The sequence below is a fragment of the Bidens hawaiensis genome, unplaced genomic scaffold, assembly GCF_021521415.1.
Source record: "Bidens hawaiensis isolate Kalapana, Puna unplaced genomic scaffold, B.hawaiensis_p1.1 tig00034716_1, whole genome shotgun sequence".
In the NCBI taxonomy this organism is placed as follows: domain Eukaryota; kingdom Viridiplantae; phylum Streptophyta; class Magnoliopsida; order Asterales; family Asteraceae; genus Bidens; species Bidens hawaiensis.
In genome coordinates, this window is record NW_027496032.1 from 181,756 (window position 1) to 208,355 (window position 26,600).

Below are 26,600 nucleotides of genomic sequence, written 5' to 3' on the forward strand. Positions count from 1 at the left end.
ACCTATCTTGTTGCAATGTTATTTTAGGTAGGCCTTGGCTCCATGGAATGAAGGTCGTAGCTTCAACTTATCACCAATGCATCAAGCTACCAACTCCTTGGGGAGTTGGTAAAGATAGTAGGTGACCAAGCGGAGTCTAAGAACTACTATTCATCGTCAATGAAGCCAACAGCTAAGCAAACTATAGCATAGCAACTACAGCAACATCCTAGGGACGTGCTGGAAGCTCGGGAGAAAGACCTCAAAGAAGTATCATTGGACCCCGAAGATCCAGAGATAAAAGTGTTCCTAGGATCCAGTATCCCCAGCAAAATAGAGGAGGATATAATATCCTTCCTAGCACGAAGGAGATCAACTTTTGCCTTCAAACACTCAGACATGACAGGTATTTCGAAAAAGGTAATTACTCATAAACTCGGCCTTGATTTATCTGTTAAACCCGTCCATCAGAAGCGAAGAAAATTCGCTCCGGAGAGGAACAAGATAATACAAGAAGAAGTTGAAAACTTCTTAAGGCCGGTGTGATCAGAGAGGTTCAGTATCCTCGATGGCTAGCTAATGTGGTCGTTGTTTCAAAAAAGAATGGAAAGTGGAGGGTATGTGTCGATTTCACACATTTTAATAAGGCATGTCCCAAGGATCCTTTCCCATTACCACATATAGATGTCATGGTGGACGCGACGGCTGGACATGAAATGCTCACCTTTATGGATGCTTCCTCTGGATTCCAACAAATTCAGATGGAACCATCTGATCAAGAGGACACAGCGTTCATGACTCCAACCGGCATATATTGTTATAATGCTATGCCGTTCGGACTAAGAAATGCAGGAGCGACGTACCAAAGACTAGTAAAAATGATGTTCAAAGACCAATTGGGCAAGACTATGGAGGTATACATATATGATATGGTGGTAAAGTCGAAGAAGGCAGAGGACCACCTTAAAGACCTCGAGGAAGCATTCAATATCCTTGACCAATATAACATGAAGCTAAATCCGTCCAAATGCCACTTCTGTGTCAAGGCTGGAAAGTTTCTGGGATATATGGTCACAAAAAGAGGAATTGAAGCAAGCCCAGAACAGATCGAAGCTATTGTCAATATCAAATCTCCAGCAAATTCCAAGGACGTCCATAGACTTACCGGAAGAATAGCAGCTTTGAATAGGTTCATCTCAAGATCCTCCGAGAAGTGTAAAGACTTCTATGATATCCTTAGAAAGAACAAGAAGTTTAAGTGGACTGAAAATCATGAAGCTGCTCTCACAGCCTTGAAGGATTACTTATCCTCAGCTCCGGCTCTGATGAATCCTGTGGATGGAGAATCCTTGTATCTATATCTTGTTGTTTCAGGAAATGCAGTGAGTGCAGTCTTGATAAAGGATCATGAAGGTGAACAACATCCCGTATACTATGTAAGTAAAAGTCTTTTAGATGCGGAGTCCAGGTATTCTCATTTAGAAAAGCTAATTCTTGCACTTATTATGGCTTCTATTAAACCGAGACATTATTTTGAAATTCACCCTATTATTTTGAGAACTAACTATCTTGTAAAGAATGTTCTTAGAAAACCAGAGTTATCAGGTAGAATGGCTAAGTGGGCTGTAAAGTTAAGTGCATATGATATACAATACGAGCCAAGAACAGCGATCAAGTCTCAAGCATTAGCGGACTTTGTGGCTGATTTCACTAGTGATCTACAATAAGAAGCTGACTTGGAAGTGCAACAACTAGAAAAGACCAAGGATCCTTGGATACTCTTCACTGATGGAGCATCTAACGTGAGAGGAACAGGATTGGGGATCCTACTGAAATCGCCACAGGGGGACATATTACCCCAGTCTATAGCTTGTGAGTTCCAGGCGACAAACAATGAAGCAGAGTATGAAGCTTTAATCGCAGGTTTGCAATTAGCCAAAAACATGAGAATCAGGTATCTTCAAGTTTATGTAGATTCTTTATTGATAACTAACCACTTTAACGGCTCCTACGCTGTTAAAGGTGAGAAACTAATGAAATATTTAGATGTTGTGAAGGAATTGTCGAAAGCCTTCGAAATATTTAGTATTACACAGGTACCGAGGGAAGAAAACGCTGGGGCAGATGCCTTAGCAAACTTAGCCTCATCTTTGAAGATTCCTGAGGATTTGAAAATCCCAATAATCCACATTCTCACGACAACAATAGGAGAACAGGAAATTGGGGAGATAACAAAAGATAAAGAAATCGTACTCTAGGATCCTTTATCCTCAAATAATAAAGGATCATGAATCCATCATATCAAGAACTATATTCAGACCGGAGAAATTCCAGCCACAGAAAATCCCAAGTCTTTCAAACTCAAGGTATCTCAATATATTTTGTTAAATGATATGGTATATAGAAAATCTCTTGCAGATCCATATTTGAGATGCATTAAGGATCCTGAGATCCAAGAAGTACTCAAGGATTTTCATGAAGGAGATTGCGGCAATCACACAGGTGGAAGAGCACTATTCTCCAGAATACTTAGAACTGGATACTTCTGGCCAACAATGAAGAAAGATGCGGTAGAGTATTCAAAGAAATGTGATGCTTGTCAAAGACATGTAAATATCCTTCATCAACCAGCAGAGCCTCTATATCCTATATCCTTCTCATGGTCTTTCATGAAATGGGGTATGGATATTGTAGGCAAGCTACCAAAAGCACCAGGTGGAAAGGTCTTTATGCTTGCTATGACTGATTACTTCTTCAAATGGATTGAGGCAGAAGCATTTTTACAAGTCCGAGAAAGGGAAGTAATATCTTTTATTAAACGAAATATTATAACTAGATTTGGTATTCCCGCTGAAATTGTTTGTGACAATGGTTCCCAGTTTATCAGGAAGAGAACCACTAATTTTTGTGACAGTTGGGGCATCAAGATGATTACCTCTACTTCAGTACATCCTCAAGTTAATGGCTAAGTGGAGTCTAGCAACAAGATAATCATCAACAACTTAAAGAAGAAGCTAGAATCCAAGAAAGGAAAGTGGGCTGAAGAGCTACCTTATGTCATTTGGGCTGACAGGACAACACCCAAGAATGCAACGGGCCAAACACCCTTTTCGTTGGTATTTGGATCAGAAGCAGTAATCCCTACATAAATAGTGGTTCCTACAGCCATAACAAGCATCCGTGATCCTGAGGTCAATGAAGAAATTCTTCTTGAAGACTTGGATACTGTTGAAGAACTCAGAGACCTAGCCAAGATCAGAATGGCAGCATATCAACAAAGGGTAGCTGGGGCATACGACAAGAATATCAGAATCAGAAGATTTCAAGAAGGAGAAAGCCTTCCAAAATACTACCAATCCGGCTGATGGAAAGTTAGCACCCAAATGGGAAGGACCTTATCAGATCGAGTCGGAGGCAGGAAAGGGGGCATATCATTTACTCACGATGGAAGGCAACAAGTTACCAACAGCATGGAATGCTATCCACCTCAAGAAGTACTTTTTCTAATCAGGATCAATTATCCTTTAAGGATATATTATTCTTAGAGGATCAAGGATCCCAAAATCGGTAATATCTATATGATTTCTTATTCTTTACAATTTCCTATTATTAATTCCAGGATAACATATTCTTAACAATTTATCATTTCCAAGTTTTTAAGTAACAATGCAGATTGCAATAAGAGGTTCAATGTCTAAGAGGTTGGCCACATCTCCTTTACATATAAGGTACTTTACTACTTCCCTTGGCGTTGCCCACGATTGGATATGACCCCCGATGGTCATATCCCCTACGGTTTAAAGGTTTTCACCGTTCTCACGGTCGCCAGTTGCGCACGCTATCCAACATATAGTTCGGGGCAGCGAGACCAGTACACGCTTAGTGGCTGACAATTTCGTTGTCTCCGGCTATATGGAGGATCCTACGAATTATGGTAGACGTACCATATCCTAAGGTTTAAGGGGTTTTCACCTCTTCTCAAGGGCCTTGTCGCCAGTTTAATCCTAAGATTTAAGGGGTTTTCACCTCTTCTCAAGGGCCATGTCGCCAGTTTAACACCAGTTCACGGGCTTGTCCCCAGATTACACGGGCTTGTCCCCAGTTTATTTTATGGGCTTGTCCCTAGTTTGTTAGGCTTGTCCCCAGTTTATTTTACGGGCTTGTTCCCAGTTTATTTTATGGGATTGTCCCCAGTTTGTTGGGCTTGTCCCCAGTTTATTTTATGGGCTTGTCCCCGGTTTATTGGTTTTAATCCCAGATAATATCGTAAGTTATTTGCATAAGGTATCATAAATTAGATTCTGAGGATCACCGAATGATCAATACTTATGGATTCAAAATCCTTTAATTCAGTTTTATAAGGATTGCAAAAGGATCAATACTTATGGTAACTTAGGTCTAACCAGACCTTACAGTATGATTTCTGTTTATCGGTTTACACTTATTTGATTTCAGTTTATATCTTCATAGATATAAGGATTCATTATTCTCAATCTATTTTTATAAGGATCTAAGATCCTGGTTTATTTGTGCAAGGATATTTTATCCTAAAAACTTTTTACTAAAGAATATTTCTCAAAACTTTCAACAAGTCTAAAGCTATATCAAACAAACTTTCAAAATAACAAGTAACAAGCGAATAGTCAAAAGTTTTCAATTATTATTAAACATAAGTCACCTGGACTTAGCTAAAAGTTTTAACCTGGACTTCGCCGTTCAAAATATATACCATCTATCCTGGTTAAACATGTGTTACTAGCTGTTCATGATGTGCAGGGAGAATAAGAGGAGATTGGATACATGGCCGGAAAGGAAGTTCCCAAGGAAACTCTATATATATATATGATAATTATATCTAGCTTGTCAAATCTCATATGTTTTTGCAGGAAGTCTGAATTCAAAGGCAAAATGACAGCTGCGATATTATCACAACTGCCATTTTGGGGGCAATTGTTAGGGCACGGAAATTTGACACTGTGGATACGTTATCCTGACATATGTTCTTGGGTCAGTTATCCTTAGACAGATCCTGTCAGGATCAGTGGTCCTCAGTAATTGGTATTATTAACATTTGTTTCTTGTGTGTAGATTGTTATTTAATAAATATAACAGCTTCAAGACTTATGCCACCGGGTATCTCGCTATTGGACTTGTCAAATACGTGGTCAAAGTCGTGGATGAAGATAGTGGGAATGTGGCGCATTTATAAGACTTCTTGTTGTCTCACAAATAACTGAGTACTGAGGATATGTTATTCTTGAAGACGTGTCTGGATCAATTATCCTTCTGAAGAGTTCCAGAGCTATGTCAGGATCATGGATCCTCGCTATTTGGTGATGTTAACGGTTGTTTCTCATATGAATGTTGATATTTATCAACATTAACGGCTCCTAGACTTATTCCTCCACTTATTTCGCTACTGGACTTCTATGGCACGTGGTCAAAGTCATGGAGCGGCTAGTGGAGGACTTACGTGTAATTAGGAGATATTGTTATTATTGTTATATTAATTAAACGGGTAATGATCGAATAGGAAGGACACTTGTATTCTCACACACACTAGAGCAGATTCAATAATTCTCTCTATACACTAGCTTACATTGTAATTTCGATCATATACTCTACAAACATTTGTAACCACTTTTCGTTGATTAATAAACTTGACGGTGATAGTTTTCACCGTCCGGGGGGTTTTTGTGCCGGAGACCGAGATAACCATATACTCGTAGACCAAAGGTTATCTTGTTGATTATTGACTAAGATACTTCGACCAAAGATTATCCTATTAATCCTTGACCGGAGCTATTTTACCAACGATTACCTCGATAAGTTTTGACCAAAGTAAGACTATCTTGGTTAAGGGCTTTTTCCCTCGTGATCAAATCATCGTGTTCATCAATATCACGCTCATACATTAGTCATTATTGTGTTAGCACCTTACCTCACATTTACAAATTTGGATACTTGATCCTTAGCAGATTTTTGTCCAAAACACTTAGTTTTTTATTATAGTTGTTTTTTTCATCATTAAAGCTAAAAATAAGTAATCCAAACAAAATTTCATTTTCGATGTGACCTTTTTTAAATTTTGTTTAGGCTTTCAAATTTTCCAGAAACTCTATCAAACACACTTTCAAATTGAAGGAGTTATATTATAATGATGTATTACAATTAATAACAACTATTTATATAAGTTTGAAATAAAGTCAAAATAATATAAATAATATCTAAAAGTAATAATAAAAAATTTTAAGATTCCATGCAACATATACAAACATCCAACTAACGATATCTCCGTTCGACCGTTCCAGCCAATTATATAGTAGCTATGATCCTTCAAAATCTAACCCTATATAGGAATTTGAAAAGAATATATATATATATATATATATATATATATATATATATATATATATATATATATTTTGAACGGCCAACTAAGTAACGCCGGGTACTCCGTACGCGGCCCCCAATGGCTAAAGGTAGCCCGAGCCGGCCACTAGTCCGGACGGACGGAGCCCGTAGCGGTCCACCTATTGAGGGATTCACCGAATAAAACCCGACTCCCACGCCCGCCAAACGGCACGACAGCGAGGAGCCGGTAAAACCGGGTGAGATCGGGACTCGAATCCTAGCAAGCCAGGGTCATCACTCATATCTCTTATATAAAGTGGTGTTAGTGAGGTTTGAACCCAGTACCTCTCACTAGTAGATTGGGTGCTCTACCATTGAACCACAACCAATTTATAAAAGAATATTTTTTTATCATATGCTTCTTGTATGTATATTAAATATAATATTCCATTTTATCTTTTGATTAAATTTCCATGATTTATTGGTTGATTAGTTCTCATGTTTAATCATGACACAATAAATTAATTATTATTTTATGAAGATGTTATTGTGAATTTTTTGAGAAAATCCAGGTGTTTATTAAGGGATGTTTGAGTTGAGTGTGAAAACAACTTATATAAGTTGTTTTCAAATCTCAAACATAAAGAGTTATTCAATATTATTCTGATTATTTCAAAGTCTAGAATCATTATTTAAAAGATATTTGGTTTATTTTAAATATTTATCATACTACATATTAAAAACTCATATCGACGGTTTTTCTTATTTTTTTTTCTTTTATAATCTTTTTGAGTTTTTTTGTTTAACCAGTTTGAGAAAGATCCCATTAGACAAATGCAACCCTTGATAATACTCAAAAAAAAAATCTTCATACTCACACGTACACAAGCTCTCACACACATCACACTCACACTTTATAAAACTACGTTTAACAAAATCTTGCTTTAATTTAATGGCAATCTCTTTATCTTGTCGTAACTGGCGGTTGCAAACCTGTCACACAATTGACGGTCGACGTTGCCTGTTGGCAATATTTTGTACTTAAAAAACATAGCTAGATCATTTATTCTTAAAATAATCCTCGATTGCAAAACGATTGCAAAATTTAATAATTTGTGGATATTTTTGGCATTGCATTTTAGATCGCATATACCAAGTGTTTTTCAAGGAGTGACAAGTGACAACAAATGTAGTAGACGATCTTGTACACATGAAAACTAACACAAAGCTCAAACCGGGTAAATATCATGATAAAGACTTATTATTGAATGACATCTTTAATCAAGGCGAAGCTTTTAAAATATTAATATTAAGTTTAGAGAATTGGACTCAATCAACCCTTCGATTTCTTTTTCTGACATATGCCACCCTTGATAATCAATCCAACCCATCTAAATCCCACACTACTTTAAACATTACAAGTGAGCTAGCATAAAAGCCTAGCATGTGTTTGCATTTGAATTTTTTAACAATCAAACAAACAAAATGTCGATTTCCTTGTACCCCACTACATATCTAAAACATAAATAATTATGGTCCAACATTTTGTAGGACCAGACTCATTTGAGCAACCGAATCCTAAGACATTACAAGTTAACACAATCCTTTTATCCTTGCATTTGAATTATATATTTTATAACAATCAAACAACAAAATGTCGATTTCTTTGAAGCCCACTAATATACCTAATCACAATTATTTGTGGTCCAATATTTTGTAGGACCAAAATAATAACATAAAAACATATTATGAAACTTAAGTTTACAAGATCCCAATTATAAATACGTATGAGTAACATGTCTTTTGAATCATACATACCAAACCATTATCGAACAACATGGACATTCTAATTTCAAACTGGTCTAGCGTTCAATCTTTGCCCGAAAAATATACTTTCCCGCCTGAACGAAGGCCGGGAAACAACAAAATTCCAGCATCCCAAGACATTCCGATCATTGATCTTGAAAAAACCAATGGCCCTGAACGAGCCCAGATAGTTCAACAAATTATTAAAGCAAGCCAAGATTTTGGGCTCTTTCAGGTAAGTCATGATAACTTTTATATCGATTTAACAGGGCCGGCCTTGAGGCATGGCGGGGCAGTCGACGGCCACAGGCCTGAATTTTTTTTTTTCAAAAAAAATTATATGTATTTTTATTAAAAAAAAATGTATAATCTAGTGGTAAAGAGGTATGATATCTAACCAAAAGGTTGTTGGTTCTAGTCATATTTGAGACATTTTTAAGCTTATTTATATACAAAAGTTTTTTACACAACTCAAATCATAATCAAGTAAGCTCATTTAAAATTAAATTGTTTAAACCCAACAAAATGTTTCTTTTACTTGAGGTCTAAAAAAAATTTCGCCTTTGGCCCAAAATTCTTTTCGCCTTCTCGGAGCAGGCCCTGCAATTTAGTAACATGTTTTGATCGATTTTTGCAACGCGTACACAGGTTATCAACCATGGAGTTTCAAGGGAATTGATGGATCAAACAATGGCTTTGTTTAAACAGTTTTTCGCATCACCTCCAGAGTTCAAAGCAAGATTCTATTCAAATGATTTGAACACGAGTTGTAGGCTTTACACGAGCACGTTAGACTATGATAGAGAAGAGGTTCATTATTGGAGAGATAACATAACCCACCGTTGTCATCCTCTTGAATATCATATCAACCACTGGCCCGATGAGCCTCCTCATTATCGGTATCATAATCTTGATCTCTCAACATGACAACCCACCCCGTTATTAGTTTCTTTTTCTTTTGGAAGCAGTTGTTTAGGAAGCACACAAGTAGTTCTAGGTTTGTCTTGGAACTTCTTGTACTTCTAAGCATTTCGCTACCTAGTGGCGGACCATAATTTTTTATGAGGGTTTTTGAGATGGATTTCTATCGCTAACTATTCAAAAAAAAAAAAGTTCGGACTGGTTCGGTGTTGTTAGAGTCGAGTCACAAATAACAAACAAGATTAAATTAAAAATTAATCTATAACAAGTATCAGTTTTCTAGCCAACACACCACGTAGTAATATTATAAATATTCAAGCATTCAAGCGGATGATCAAATAATCTAATCCACTAAACAATAAGCTAATAACAAATCTAGAAAATAATCAACTAATAAGTAATAAGGTAAAATCTAAAGAAAAGTTTTAAAAAAGGCTCGAATTATCCAAATTTATTGTCTAAAGACTGAATTATAAACTAATTGTTTCATGGGACGGTGTAAAGATTTCATGAGGGCAGGGTTAAGGGGTGTTTGGGATTTCTGACTGATTCGAGAGAGGGAAGATCTACCCTGCGTCCTGCGGACGTTCTTATTTTCACAGCCTTTAACTTTCCCAAACACCTTATAAGTTGTCATAAGAAGATAAAATAAGCAATCCCAAACACCCCCTAAGTCATATCTCCAAAGAGTAGATACAACGTTGTTGCTATCTGTGTAAGCGAACACGGTAAGTTCGCTTGGTTGATTCCATAGAGTTTTTCACCAAACATAACCATGTTTTAACAATACTTTATAGACTTCGCTGGGTAGCGAACTGACTATTAAAATTTTAAAGTCTCAAAAAATCACCTAGAAGTACCAGTATTGCTTGAAATCTATCAACTACGACAAAAGTTCATGTTAATACTTTTATGGTTCCTACTAATATATGCAGAAAAGTTGTGGCGGAGTACTCGATTGAAACAAGGAAGTTTTTAATGTCGATGCTGGAATTAATCAGCGAAGGAGTGGGACTTGAATCACGATATTTTGAAGGTGAAATAACCAAGAACCAGTCAGTATCGGTGAACCATCACATTCCTTGCCCGGATCCTAGTTTAACAATAGGAATGCAAGCGCACTCTGACCCCAATCTTATTAGCATGATTCATCAAAGTGATGTTTGCGGACTTCAAGCCCTTAAAGATGGTCATTGGGTTGGCGTTGAGCCTATTCCAAGCGCGTTTGTGGTCATTCCTGGCATCCAGTTACGGGTACATTTCAAGCTAAGTTCACATATTATTCATTTTTTATATAGTAAACCAAAAATTGATCAAAAGTGTCTTAATGGAATAGGTTGTAAGCAATGGGAAGCTAGCAAGTGCTGACACCGAGTAGTGACGGATTCAAAGGAGTCAAGGACCACTATAGGTGTGTTTCTAATTCCTTCGAACGACATTTTGATACGTCCTGTAGATGGCTTGGTTGGTTCGTCGCCCATGTACCGTGGTTACACGTACACAGAGTTTTTCAGTACGTTCACGGGTAACAAATGCGAGGCTGAAGTGGCTCTTGAGTGTTTTAAGGTGTGAGTACAAGCTTGTTGTATATATGGTGGTTTCTATGTCTAATATAATGTGTGATATTTGAAGTCTTAAATCTTATGTATGTGTGGAGTGTTGTCTACGATAAAAATGTATCATATATGTAATAAGGATCATGATATATTGTAAAATACGCTTTCTGTGTTAGATCAGTATATCACCATATACAGCATAATGCATCATCTAGGATTTTTTTCCCCTTAAATGTTATGTATGTATGTGTCATCACCAATTTTGATAGTTTTTCTTATGGTTTCCTTGTGTGTGTGGGGGGTTCAGGTTCGAATCCTGGCTCATGTGTGCGTCCAGAAACATGGGCGACAATGAAATTTGAACTTGGGTAATGACGTATGGCAAGTATTATGATCTTTTGGCACCGCCGCCACTGCGACAGACATCTTTTAAAAAAATATAGGAATTTTATAGTGGCACTCTTTTTCTTTTTTATCAAACTTGAAAAAAATCTTAATAATATATACATTCATCCTATCTTTCATATAGGGATGGCAATGGGTCAGGTTTAGGTATTCCCAAACCCATACCCGATTATTAAAGTCCATCCCAAACCCGTCGGGTTTTAATCGGGTAATTACTCGTCGGGTTTCGGGTTTCCTATCAGGTTTTGATAAAATACCCGTCGGGTATACTCGGCTCAAAACCTGTCGGGTTTTGACAAAATATATATAACTAATCATTTACAAAGATGGTTACCATAATGATAAAATATCTCAAATAATTAACATAAACAAGTTTCGACAAATAATATATTTGGAATATAGTATATATATATATATATATATATATATATATATATATAATATAATAAGCTATATCGGTTCATCGGGTATATAATCGGGTAAATGGGTTTATGTTATCGGGTAATCGGGTATATTAGAAATCCCAAACCCGTCCCAAACCCGCGAAAAAATTTTAAACTAATCCTAAACCTGTCCCAAACCCGCGAAAATTTTTAAAACTAATCCCAAACTCGTCCCAAACCCTAATGGGTCGGATATTACTCGTCCCATTAATGTCGGGTTTCAGGTTTTTCCATCGGGTTCGGGTTTCATTGCCATCCCTACTTTCATACCAGACAATCTTGGAGAATATACGAGAGTTATCTCAAAACAATAGATAAAAAAATCCCTGATTAAAACGTTAGGTGAAACTCAGTGATCTTATAGTGGTATAAAAAATTGAGTGACATAACTAATACAACACTGAAACTCACAAGCACCAAATATGTCACGCATATATTTGTTTCCAACTCTTCCAAGCATATTCATTCATAGAAACCCTAAAATTTTGTAATAACACATCCAAAGAGAGCTTATACATGCATTTGCACTAATACACTTTAACATATTCTTTAGCTTGGCAATTTCACTCTTTACAGCATCGACATTTTAATCATTGGTTCCATTTATTTGGAGAATTCTTGCCTAGAAGATCTTCCAAAAGCTTATCATCTAAATACTCAAATTCTACCACCCCCTCTTTCTCCAATCCGCCATTGCTGTCCCTAGAAGACGACACCGATGAACACGACATTGATGACGTCGAGTTTACCCCTAATGGCGCCATCGAAGCCGAGGTGGAAGAGTTAACATTTCGGTAATGGCCATCGTTAGGGAAATTAAGAATAGCTTGGTGACCTCTTAATGCATACGCGGCTCGATCATAAGCCCTAGCAGCTTCCTCCGCCGAGTCAAAAGTTCCAAGCCATGAACGCACACCGTTCCTTGTAGGATCGCGTATCTCGGCTGCGTACCGCCCATATGGCCGCCTTCGGATTCCTCGGAACTTGTTTTCTTTCCTTTCTCGTTCATCACTTCTTGCGGGTTCGTGATTTGCATCCATGGCTGTCAACAGTGGAGATTGATCTTTGTGTTGGTATTTGTTGGCATTAATATTAATAGGTTATTCGACCAGAATTGGTGTAACAAAGTATGGGTCGTATGTGGTGGGTTGAATTAGTATATGTTGATTCAAACGTTTGACGGACCAGCCGCTATTTCTTGAACCTTCTTGATGCGCTGGATAATGCATGTCAAGTTGCATGTGCATATGCGGATATTTGAAAGTGTGGTGTTATGCAATTAAAACAACACAAATGAGTTAGTGGTGGACTGATAAAGATAAAGGTGAGACTTGGTATACCATGTGATTAAGGTTTAATTTATGTCTTCGTCATTTAGTTTTAGAGGCAAGAGGGTGATGATGAAGACTAGGCGAGTATGAGACTTTCATTAGTTGGATCCTTGAGCTGAATGAGTTTTATCCCACCATATTGTCGTGTCTTCAGACAGTATTCACAAGCGTTGGCCTTAGGTGAGGGTTTTCCCGGATCGAAAGACGAGTGTATCCCGATGCGATGAATTTAGCCAGTAACCCATTTAAATGATTCGTTGGGTTAAAAAAATATAATTAAAACATCAAATTATTTAAAAGTTATTATATTAAACATTTGCCCTCGATCCAAACTACTTTTATTTGATACAATTTCTGTAAAACTTGTTAAATGAAAACATTAATCTTAGTCGTTCAATAAACACAATTCAAAACTTTTTGTCACGAACCAAATATTTGAAGATCGAATTGCTTAATTGTGCTTAAAGCTTGGGCTTGTTGGGCTTGTCTCGAACTTTATCAGGCACGGCCTCGACAAGAAAAGGAGACATGTATGTCTAGTTGTGCTTACAAGACGAACGCATCGTTGGTAGTGAGCTTTTGCCTAGCCTGATGAGTCCAAGGCATGACAAAACCAGTATACCCTGATCATAAACGGACAGTTTGGCTGGCCTTTAGACACCATACAGAGTTTGAGAGGATTGCTTCGTGACGCTTTGTAACAAAAACAAAAATCTTTAATAAAAATTTTCATACTATAAGTTTAGTTGATTAATATTTTATTCTCATTTTAATTTCTATATAATTATACGACTAAGTAACCTTGGCGGGAGCTTAAACTCCATCTGTTTCACGAGTAAAAGTTATCGCACAAACAAAAACATATATGTTGTCCTGTCTCCTTAGTGGAATTAAATCTAAGTGGATACTTCCCTGTTTGATTATTCTTGGTCTTTTTGTGGTTTAATTTTACTATGTTTATCATTTATTTAAGTTTAGAAACATAGTGCGTATTCAACTCATCCTTGATAATCGGGTTTAAATTATTACAATCAAAGCTATACTAGCTACTAGTCAACAGATACACTTGCATGCTCGTGTACGTACGAAATCAAGTTTATTAAAAGAAATAATATATACTTTACACATGTCACCAAGAATCAAGTATTCATCATAGGATGAAGCTTACACGGGTTGAGTGTCATCTGTTCAAAGGAGTAGACGTTTAAACAAAGCCTCCATCTATTCAACGGATTCAAATTAAGATGAAACTTAAGCTTTTTAATTTTGAAAGATGTGTTTCCGCATATTAGGATTTGTTTTCAACTTTGTTTAAATGTTAGTTTGATATTTGCCTTTAGCTAGTGTTATGTGAAGACGATGTTCAAAACAAGGGTGTGAGGTAGGTTTAGGAGGCGAAATTGTGTCCGATTGATGGGTTAGCATTTTAACGAGTAGGCATGCTAGTAATTAACCAAACATAAGACTTCTAATTATGCATGTAACCTGAATATGACCTTTGTAAACCATTTTATCAAAACAAACTGAATCGGGCTTTGACCATACAAAGCATGTTTTTGGGTGCAAACGAATTGTAATCGAGTTGTAAACGAATTGAAAAAGCGTAAATGGGTTTAAGTAAAGTTGTCAAACAGTTAAACGAGGTAGCAAGATGAATTGATTTATTATTAAAAAGAAGGGGGAGGGGGATACAAATTTTACAGTACGTAAAATTATATTATTTTAAAAAGAAAATAGAGGGATTAAAGAAAAGTGTTCAAGTAAAACAGTAAAAGGTGTTTGTTAGGTAATTCGATTTGAAAAGGTTCGGTTTCTGAATATTTCTACATTATAAAAATAACTTTGAATAAGCACGTAGTTTGTTATTTTGAATGAAAGTAGCTAGTGATACTCATGGGAAATAAGAATTAGATGCTTGATAAAATAATAAAAAATGATTAAGCTTGTAAGATACAGTGTTTATCAAAAGTACATAGCATTATCATATTAACTAATTTTGTGAAGAGACCTACGGTTCGTATAACACTTATATGCATTATTTTAACTATGATACAATGAGAAAAGATCAAATAAGAAGTTTGATTATTCTAAGAATGCTAGAAAGAAGGGTATTTTTGTCTAATACCTTAATATTGAAAACTCACTTAATTTAATTTCAAAAACCCACTTAAAAATTTTCACATATCTCCTACAACCACCACCGCCACCACCTTGCTGGAAAAGTCTTCGAAAATTTCGTCGGAAAATAAAACACTATGAAAAACACAATGTAAAAAATACAATGGAATAAACACCATGAAAATAAAAACACAATGACAAAAACACAATGAAAAACACAATTAATTTACACAATGTAAAAGACACAATGCAAAAAACACTATGAAAAAATAAAACACACTTGTATAACACAATTTTGTAAAACACAATTTTGGTAAAACACACTTTGTAAAAAACCCACAATTTTTTTTGATATAGCAACATGGTACTTATATAAAAGATACAAAAACACTCGTTATGGTGAAATTGTTTTGAAAAAAAAATGTCGTATAAAAAAGTTATGGGCGTTTTAAAATGATGGGGGTATTTGACATGTGTCTTGCATGTGGAGAGAGAAAGTCAACAAATGTGTTATCCCTATTATGCCCTTACTATTGTTTTACACTTGATGATCTCTCTAATCTAATCTCAACCATTCAATTTTAAAATGAATGGACAAGATTATTTCCAATTTTTCTTAGAAAAACTAATCTTCTTATTATAACTTAACCCATGATACAAATACTCTAATTTAAATAATCTTTTTTTTTCTCTCACAATATCATGAAACCACTATTTTCAACCATTTAAAAAATCTATAGCACTCCCATTTTTGGCAACATTATCAATTATCATACTAAACATTTGTAGTCATAAAGCTCTACCAAGGGTTATGTGTTATGTGACGTCCAGTCAGAGTTATGATTTTATACAAAAACAGACTTTAGTCATAACTCTCAACTACCAGGGATTATGCGCCACGTGGCGCCCAGTCATTATTAATTTTATTTGTTTTTTTTAATACTAAATCATTTAAATAAATTAACATAAAATTAAAAATTACATTAAACTTCCAAATAAAAAATATATTAAACTAAATTAAAAAAAAAATACATCAAATTAAAATAAAATAACATAAATAATACTAATAAAACTAAAACTCATTTATACTTTTCTAAAATTTTCGCTCGTCGATTGGCTTTTAGAGATTGGACTATCGGGTCGTCTTCGGATAGCTCGTTTGATAAAATCTCGATGTCTTTGTCCATCTCATTCCTTCGAAGTAGGTCGACGGCGTCCAAATTTACTTGAAGTCGTTGGGTTCCAAGTTGGTGTAAATCTTGGAGTCGAGAGTTCATTAACTGGAATTGGCTTTCCAATTTGGGATTCGAACCCGTTGCCGACGACGAACCGGCCCCTTTCCCCTTTCCTTCGCCTTTGGTTCTTCTACCCCCGGCCGAGGCATGTCGGTAGTATTCACGGGGTCATTATCGCTAAAGTTGAAGTTTCGAGCGTCGGAACGGGGCGTGTCTGGATCAACCGAAGACGATGTTTTAGACTTTTTTTTACTCGGGCCACCGTCGGCTTCGGCATCCAACACAAAGCCCCATTTTGGGTAAAACCTCAATAGGTCTTTCCAAATGCCAAAGTAGTTGAAGGTCCCGCCGACCTTATGTTGAAACTCAACCAACGCGGTATTCATGACTTCCGCGTCCGAGACACCGCTACTCCTAGTTCGACTCATCCGAGAGAAAACCGTATGGAAAGCCATGCATTTGGTGTTTATGTCGCCCCATTTTAACAGTAACGAATCTTTTTCTCGACGCGAGCCCCGCAAAGGTTGTGAAACCTCTCTATAATTTTGTGCCAAAATACCCCCGTTTTTTGATAGTTCGCTAAAAAAAATAAAAACATTACAAGTTTAATGTTTGTTATAAGAAATTTAAAAAAATATACATATGCATTTTAAAAACCTACCGCATTTGGCATCTTCCGATATCTGGCACCAAGAACGAGCACATAGTACGCACTCGTCGGGACTCCACTGGATCACCGTCGTTCTAACCCGAGGTTCGCCGGCGGGCTTCTTTGCGTGTTTTTACGAACGTCCGCGTTGGCTCGAACCGCCTACGGTCTCCGGGACGGGTTGTGTCTCCGGCACGAACTCGACCTCGGGTTGGGTCTCCGGGGCGGGTTGGAAACCCGAACCCGCAAAAATGTTTGTCATTGGGTTTTGGAAACCGAGCACCGCATTTGGCATAGAGTTTTGTAGAAGTGCAAAGTACGCGGCCATTTGCGGGTCATACATTTGCGGGACGGGTACGGTTGGCGTCGGGGCGGTAGATTGGTTCGGTTGTGGATTTTGGTTGGCTTGACGGGCATATTGACCGAAACCGAGAATATTTTGGTTGTTGTTTGGAAACATGATGGTAGAAATATTAGTGTAAAAGATATAAATATTTGTGTAAATTGGTGTAGATTGGAAGGAGTGTGTTAAAAAATATGAGTTTGGTTTGTTTATATAGTATAAATATAATTAATATAATTTTTTTTTTAAAAGGCCAACGGCTCCAAAGGCCAACGGCTCCAAGACCAACGGCTTTTTGTTGGATCTGCGTGCCATTCTCCGCGTTTTAGATACAACGCACAAAAAAAAACCAACATAATGCAGGGGGGGCGGTGTACCCCCGCGTTTTCACCAAAACGTTGGCCACTACACCTGGTCTAAGTGATAAAATACTATACTCATATCCGACAAATTCTTATTTCACCAACCTAATTTATAACACTCCCACTTCAATTCCAACTTGTCTAGTGTAAAGTAAAAGATACCATTTGATTGTTTAACAATGTCAAATCAAAGGAAGGTAGAGATAATGATCAAATCACCTGTAATAAAACAAATAATTTGTACCAAGGTCACAGATGCATTGCACTTTGCTTGTAAAAGTATTCTCTTAATCCTATTGCTAATCCTTATTAGTAATTAGATGGTTAGACTTTGGTCTTTCCTACTTCTAGAAAAAAGTGATGTCATAAAGAACCAGACACATTCATGCATCTCAAATATTTTGTATGCCCTTTCTGTTTCATTGATTTGCATTTCTGAAACATAAACAGATCAGGTCAACTTTGCATATAAATATACTAGATAGGATTTTATACACACTACACCCAATAATTAAATGAATTTAAGTAAAATGTCTTAATAAACTTTTTATGAATCGTAAACACTTATCGAATTCGGTCGTAATTCTCTCTATCGGGTTGGGCCGAGTGTTACAAATGTTAAGTGGAATATAAATAGAAGGGTCGATTTAAATGATAAGGTAATTGGGCCAAATCCAAAGTAGTGTAACGGGCCATTTGTTTAGACAGCACCAAAAGTAATTCAGGTTGGGCCTGAGGCTGACTACACTTAGCCCACAAAGTTTGATCGTTAATTCTCAATACTATATACATACAAACAACACACACACAATACACACACACATTATTATAATAGCTAGTATTATTTAATTAATTAAAAGGATAATTTTGATTCATAGTTTAGAGTTGTTACTAGGGGTGGGAAATGGATTGGATCAAAACGGGTTAAGGTTGGAATTGGTCAACTAAAAAATGGTTGTTTTGGTTTGGATCGGAACATGTTAGGGTCAACAAGTTTGGGTCGGAACGGGTCCGGGTCAGAATGGGTCAATGTTGGAACGGGTCAAACGGGTTTCGGGTCTGTTTTATTTTATTTTTTTATTTTAAACGAGGACAACGAAGGAAACTTTTTAATTTTTTTTTAACTTTTTCCGTCTTTGATTTATATTTTGAATTATGATATTTTTATTAATTTTTTTGAATATTTTTAGGGGTTTATATTAAGATCAAAAAAACCAAAACTGAACCTAATTGTTCGAAACCGATAAAATCGATCAAAAAAACCGAAACCCAATCCTCCAGTGCGAAAATTCGTGTCGTCTCGAAACCTGATTCGAGCCAAAACCTAAACCGAATTCGTTCCAATACAAAACCCGTTTCAACCCGAACCTGCCACTTTTCCTTAAGATACTAACCCACATCGACTCATTTACTTAAATTTGTCGACTCATTTTGACCCGTAAATAAGATGGTGGAATTTCAAGTGATTCAACTAGTTAAAATTTATGACTCAAATCAACCCATATGATTTTTCTAACAACCTAAATTTACCCATTTATAATAGTTTGTGTCAAAATTATCACCCTCTGTCTGTAGCATAATGTTGAACAGGTAACTTTGAAGAGTGAAAAGTTTTGCGTTAAAGTGACGATAATAGAAACTTGGGTGTCGAAGTGGGATTGGTGGCTTTTCCCGGAAAGTCTTCACAAATTTGAAAGTCGTCAATATGAGCATGTCACTAAACACTATAAAAATCAACTGATGCATGAACCTACACCATTTTCCATTTTTTATTTTCCAAAATACAAGACTATAAAATATTTAATTTTAAATGATTAGTAATATGAAAAAGATGTATCCATAACTCTCAAATAGCTAGTGGTTGCTTGTTTCAAAAAACACTTGTAAAAATTTCATTTTAAATTGGCTTGGTTTTGTAAACGAGTCGAGCTCAAGCCAAGACTAGCTCACTCATTGGCTCACTCGTTTTTGTTCGCTTAGTTTTATCGAACTTTTAACATTTTATAGTATAAGAGAAAGGCTAGGCGTTCAATCTTTAGGGACAACTCTCCATCATTATTAGGTCGAACGTAAATCAAGACCTCTTATTTTCTTCCAAGTTGCTAACAATCTTATCTAGGCAAACCAATCTAAGCCAAAAAAATTTAGACGGAGTTGATGTAGCTCGGTTTTTAACCAATTCGAGCTCTACCTCTAGTTTTCAGCTAGGTTTAAAATCCGAGTCAAACTCAAGGTCACCTTGCGGATTGACTAGGCTCTTAAAGATTCTCAATATCAATAAAGCGACATCATGTGTTCTAGTTATTAATGTAGCAAAATCAACTTAAATGACGTTATTATTTCATGGTTGTCAGATTCATTGATACGAAATTGGGCACATTTAGGCTCCACGCTATGGGCGCCTTTGGGGCGCGGGTGGTGCCAAGCACCGCAGAGAGGCCCATAACCGGGGGGGGGGCTTGAAATGACTGGCGTCGTTCTCTCTCTCCATCTCTCTCTCTCACACACACACATGTGTGTGTGTGTATATATAATAGGGACGTCCAGTGGCTTTAAACCACAACGGGACATTATAAGTTGGGGTTTCGTCGTTTCGATGCCGTGCTCGTGTGACGCTGACGTGGCACTGTTAAGGGGCTTTGATGCCACCACCACCATAGAGTATAGCCTTATGGCTCTACAGATTTATTATACACATGTGCATATGAATGATAAAAAGTTGAATATTTATACAAACTAGATGAATCTAGTTATAAAAGTACAAGTTTAGATTTTAAATAGGTAAATTGAAAATAAATAATTTTACTTTTTGTGTATTGGCTGATAATAGTTTTATCTTTAAAAAATTATGCTAACAGTCCAACCTTTTGACTATTTTTCTCTCAATTTACCTCAAATATAAACACTTAAAGTCATAAATTATTTTTCGAATTTCAAACCGATATTTTAAGGTGTTTAGCCTACATGCCTACACTATATTTTTTATTGGTAAGTGTTATAATGCAAGGGGTGAATGGTCCCTACATTGCAACTTGTGTACCAATAAAACAGCCCGATACAATGACCGATTAGTTTACCTTAATCAAATATCACCACATTTGCGAAACTTTATATGATAAGAACAACTTCCATTTTTTAAACTTGACACTACATATATAAAAGTAACTGAAAATCTAAACAACTACATCCATGTCCACTTGTCCATACTAGCTGGCTAAATCTGTCCACGTAGGCGCGCCTCCAATAAACGATAAAACAGCCCACCTAATTCAATCTTTGACTTAATAAAGACAACTTCTAGATCAATTTGAAACAAAATATTAAAACATCTCGCAATCTATTCGTTCAAACATCACCACCTTAACTAATATTTCTTTAAAATAAGAAAAGAAAGCATTTCCTCATGTAAGTAAAGAATAATAGATTCTCATTTAAACATACTACTTTAAGGTTATTATTTGTTGGTTTGAATGTTCGGTTTCAGTTAAGATGTATTAAGTTTGGTCACGTATAAATTACTCAGAATTGAATTAATGAAATTTTATATTCAAATCGAGCTAAAAAACTTATTTAATAAACAAGCTTAAGCCAAAGTAATTTATAATTACACATTTACACAATGTAAATAGATAAATCACAGAGCTAGTATTATGTAAATACGAGTTAAAAATATGATCTAATAATTTTTTTACAAATCCTAATCACACTACGATTAGCATCTTACACACACTGAAGCGTTTAACTATTATATATGAAGTTTGAAATAAATCAAGTTTCATTCTTATCTTTTTAAACGACTAAATATTGCAATATACAAAGGTTGATCCTTTGACATCCTATTTAATTTACACACAAACCATCTTACCGCCCATTAAAGTAGGAATATATAGTTTCACTCTTATTAAGTTTGAGCCTATCTAGTTTATAGTTTTACTTAAAATAAAAAAGTAGAGTAATATGATGAAAATGACTGTTTGAACTATTATCTTTTAAATTATTTAAGTAAATTAAATTAGATTAAAAAACAACTTGATATACTTTTCTTAAAACTGTTTCAAAAGTGTTAAAATTTATAATAATTTTTTTCCACCAATCGTATATTAAATTACCAGCTTTGTTTGGTATGATATGAACTGATAGACGTCACGGCGAATCTTTTCGATGCTTAGTTTCTTCTTTCTTTTTTTTACCACCTATAAAATAAATGAGACAACGAACCAATAAAGGCAAGCTGAACTACAAACGTAACAAAGTAATTTCAGAAACATAAGAGCCAAAACACAAGACCACTTTTTACAAAATTAATACTACGTTCAAGTGAGCAATAACCGAACCGAATTGAATAAAAAACCGACAGACTTGAACTGAAAGGCAAAAACCGAATTAACCGGAAAGTGTTTATTAGTTATTTTTTGTGCCCGTAGTTAATCGAAATTAACCCAACCGAATCATTCATATATATTTATAGCTTTTATACGTTCATCTCATGTGTTTCATGTTTATTACCACAATTTCATGTATTTTTATATTTATTTTATGTATTTATATCTTCATTTCTTGTATTTATACTCTCATTTAATGTAATTATACCTTCATTTCATGTATTTCTAAGTAAATGTTTTAACCTAAGTTTGATTTTGATTATTTAACCGAAATTAACTTAACCACACCGAAAAACTAAACAAATAAACTAATCTGATTAATGAAAATTGATTGGTTAATTCGTTTGTGGCTAATGACTGAACCGAACCGCACACACCCTGATTGATTAACCCTCCTTTTCCGGCAGGAGTTTTGACTTTTTTCCGACCATTTAGCGACGAATATATCTCCTACTATATTTTGGATATCGACTAATAACTTTAAAATGCATTACTTTTAATTACTTACAAGTTATACATTCTTATTTTTCATGTAAATTATATATAAACAAACAAATTGTTAATAAAAAAATCTCTTTTTGATAAAATTAAACATGATCTTTGTTTGTTACAAAATCAGTTAAAACAGATGGATCATCAGTTAAACAGGCGCACTAGATGGCATGTTTTCGGGTGATCTATTGACTCAAGCTAGTTTGACCACCAAGTGAGGTGCATGCTGTTTTGAGTTCAGCAATCCAACACTTGAGTGGCCTCGAAGAAGGGAAGCTGAATCTTTTAGTGTTGGATGACATCCCGGGCTCACCCATAAGGGTGCAATAAGGTTCAACGATGGTCTCGGTTCCATCTTTCAAAAAATTTCAGTGATTTATCGTAAAATTTCTCCTCAAGTTTTGTAGCAATAAAGTTTTTCCACATTTAGTTTGACATGTTTTCCATATGTCCTACTTAATTTTGCGCTTACTTAATTTCTTCAATTAATGTTTATTTATTTCGTTTTCGAATTTCAAAATTTTAGCAAAGCTATTAAAAATCCTCTGTATAAAGGGTTCTGTTGCGTTTATTTTCGTATTAAAAAATTAGTAAACATTTTTCATCTTTGAGATTTTTTTTAACAACAAATTTATTTTCACCTAAAATTCTTGCAAGAATTGGAACTCATCACCTCCATTTTAAAAGAGTGAACGTCATACCAATAGACCCTTATTCTATCGTTTTCTCTCCGCATTGAAACTCATTTTTGAAGTATTCAATAGAATATATTCTTGATACGGTACGTTGATCTTCATATTAAAATCCACTGTTTTATTTTCATTAATCAGTCATTACATGTTTTTTTACACTTATCCTTAAATTCAGGGGAGAAGAACTTGCTACAGCAGGGAGCTAATAAATTGTTAGTTAAATGACGTCTAAATCTTGGTCCGGCCCGCCGCCTTGCGTCATTTGACTCACGTGCTCTATTTCTAGAGTAATCACCTTCACTATTTACAACTAATCTCTTGTACATCATGCATCAACATATGTAAAATTATTTGGATTAACTAGTTTTGTCTCTGGAAAATACTAACCTTCTAAAACCTTCAACCTCAAGTCGAATAAAAAATTAAATTCCTTAACCATTTAAATAACAACCTTCCGGTTCCATGAATCTAGCAATAATATTGTACTAATTAATTAATCCCTTTAGACTATACTTATTATATATGCGACTAGGTTAGTTACGCGTGTAACACACGGATTAGAATAAGTAATTTTTTAAAATAATAATATAATGTGAAATAAAAAAAAATGTATCACACATATAAAGATGTATTATACAGTAAAAAAAATTACACATTATGCAATTTGGAAATAAAAAGTTGTTAGAAAATTTATAAATCATAAATTATTTCTTTGTTATTTTCTATATCAAAACTTAGTTGTAAATATATACTTTTTTAAACCAACCTGTTGAACAAAACTCATTCGAATCTTAAACTGTTTTGACATGAACAATGTTTGATGCTTTAATCGGTTAAAGAAAAACACCCGTTTCGTATTGTTTACTTATAAAAATCTAATATTAACAACTAATGCAATATATTTTATATTAAACAAATTAACATACTTGTGATTGTATTAATTTTTTTAAATTAGGATGAAAGTATTAAAAACTGAAAATAAAATATTAAAAAGAAAAATGTACTTAATATAAGAGAGGGGAGAGAAAATTTTGTAAGGATCAACATAAAGATGACATTGGCAATTAGAAAGCTTTATTTATTAGATAATATAGATTAAATCAATCTCTATACATAAACTTTATGAATTACCAAGTATATCTCTTTTATTTTTTTAACATGAAATACAAGCTGAAAAGGGTAAAACAGTATATCATACTACAAACTAGATATTTGTTGTCTGGTTTATCCGTAAACATTTTTCAATGTCGTTAGTCAGGTTTACAGGTTCTCAAAGGAAAACTCCAATATCAAATGCCCCCTACCTAAGTTTGAATCCTCTTATAATAGTAGTGTTACATACATTTATAAGAACTAAACCTGAGACATCCCTAGCAAAAACCTTGTGAAAAACCTGTTGACCACATGATGACCCATCGATGTATAACCCTTCACACATGATAATTCCTTCTATTGTCGTCAAGAAAGTTGTTCACCGATTGTTTGACGTTGAAGTATCAACACTCACAACTCTTTTTCTTTTCATTTTATTGACCATCAATATCTCTATATACTTTTCCACATTCAACTAAGGAGAAACTTGAACCGTAATATCATATATATTATTAGGTTTCCCTGTTTTTTTGTTTTCCTTTTATTTTGAAAAAAGTCGACAATGGTTGTTGCATCATTTATTATTGTTTTACCCGGCACATACCATGTAGACATCTTTTTTATTTATTTTAAGTAAAACTAAATGATCAATGTTTTTATGTATTACAAATGAAACTAAATGATTGATAAAAGAGGTTTGAATATGTTCGTCAATTACACAAGTTTGATACATTTTCTCATAATGCCTATGGATGCACGATAGTAACTTATATTGACACATCATTATAATCATGTGTATGGAACCCATTAGAACAAACACATGAAACTTTAAAAGTTTGAGGCAGTATTGTAATGATTTTACGGTCTTAAAGCCTTTGCGTAAAAACTCAAGAAAACGTCAAATCGTTAAAAGTTTGTTGTAGTACTATTAAAATAAGTTTGATGCACTTTTAATAATACACAAATATATTTAAAAAATAAAAAAAATAAGAACCCAAACACAAAAATAAGAAAGATTTGTTAGTTGAAGACAAGTCTTTATATCTTTTAAAAACTCTTACCTTATACCCCAAGTGAGAAAAAATTAAAACACTACAACTTAAAAAGTAAAAAAAATCAACAAAAGAATATTAAACAATCCACCAATTTTTAATTAAACATGTGTGTAGAAGATGAACTTTCCAAGGGTATATAAAGCTGCAGGACGACTCAGTTTTGTACACCCATCACAATTAACACTAATGGCAGACATTTCTTTCATTCAACATTATTATCCCACCTCACATTCCAATTACTCACCGGAATCCTCTTACTCATCCTCATGGGATGAACTTCTTTTCCAACACAATTCTCTTCCCTTTAACCTCGACGATTCCGAAGACATGCTTCTTTTCGACATGCTAGCGACAACCCAATCGTCCGAATCCAACTCCTCAAACACCATAGTTGTCAAGGAAGAAGAAGTAAGCTCAGAATCCAATTCCTCTATAGAAAAACCCTCGAAAGAGAAGTCGTATAGAGGGGTGAGGAGGCGGCCGTGGGGCAAGTTTGCAGCCGAGATAAGGGATTCGACAAGGAATGGAATACGGGTGTGGCTTGGGACGTTTGATAGTGCGGAGGCGGCTGCTATGGCGTATGATCAGGCCGCATTTGCGATGAGAGGGACCGCGGCCGTGTTGAACTTTCCAGTGGAGAGTGTGAAGGAGTCATTGATAAGAATGGAATTTGGGGTTGAAGAAGGGTGTTCGCCGGTGGTGGCGCTAAAGAGACGTCACTCAATGAGGAAAAAAAAAGTGAGTAGAAAAAATAAAAAAGTTGGGGGTACAAATAATAATGATAATAATAATATTGTGGTATTTGAGGATTTGGGGGCAGAGTATCTAGAACAGTTACTGACATGTTCGGAAAGTACCATGAAGAATTACTGACTTGTGGTTTTGAGGTCGGAAATCTTTTAGGGAACAGATCATCGTATACGCACATTTACCTTAAAAATCTTGTTTCTTTTGTTTTGTTTTATGAATTTAAGCCGCCGTTTGTATCTTCGTATAATTGTAAATTTAATGTGTAGTTTCCTGATGAGGAAATTTGATCCAGGAATAGAAAGTTGGAATTTATGACTTATGAGAAAAGATTTAATTATGACATTTTGTGGGCTATATACGTTAAAGAAATGTCGTCTAAGGATATTATAAGGGTGGTTGGATTATGTTTAAATGCATTTTGCAACCATGTAACTTGGATTACGTTGTTGTCTTTTTGTTGAGGGTAGGTTCTGATAATTCAAGTGTTCTATATGAGACGGAAAAAAAAACTTTTAGGCTCCAACGAATTTATTAACAAATTTTTTTAACAACGATTCACGTTATAATAATAAGCAAAGCAAAATCATAATATTAGGATGACCATACCATAATAACAAACCAATGATTCGTGAAGC

At 35.1% G+C, this 26,600-nt stretch overlaps 3 pseudogenes across 1 annotated transcript; 2 read left to right on the top strand and 1 right to left on the bottom strand.

Annotated features, from left to right (window-relative positions):
• Positions 1–8,014: 8,014 nt before the first annotated feature.
• On the top strand, positions 8,015–10,796 carry LOC143586611 (hyoscyamine 6-dioxygenase-like; annotated as a pseudogene). The gene is made up of 4 exons (XR_013144738.1): positions 8,015–8,374; positions 8,788–9,038; positions 9,996–10,314; positions 10,397–10,796. The product of XR_013144738.1 is annotated as a hyoscyamine 6-dioxygenase-like (transcript).
• A 1,258-nt stretch (positions 10,797–12,054) lies between these two features.
• Positions 12,055–12,504, bottom strand: LOC143586600 (ethylene-responsive transcription factor ERF098 pseudogene; annotated as a pseudogene).
• Positions 12,505–25,283: 12,779 nt separating this feature from the next.
• LOC143586613 (ethylene-response factor C3 pseudogene) lies at positions 25,284–26,368 on the top strand (annotated as a pseudogene).
• Positions 26,369–26,600: the final 232 nt, after the last annotated feature.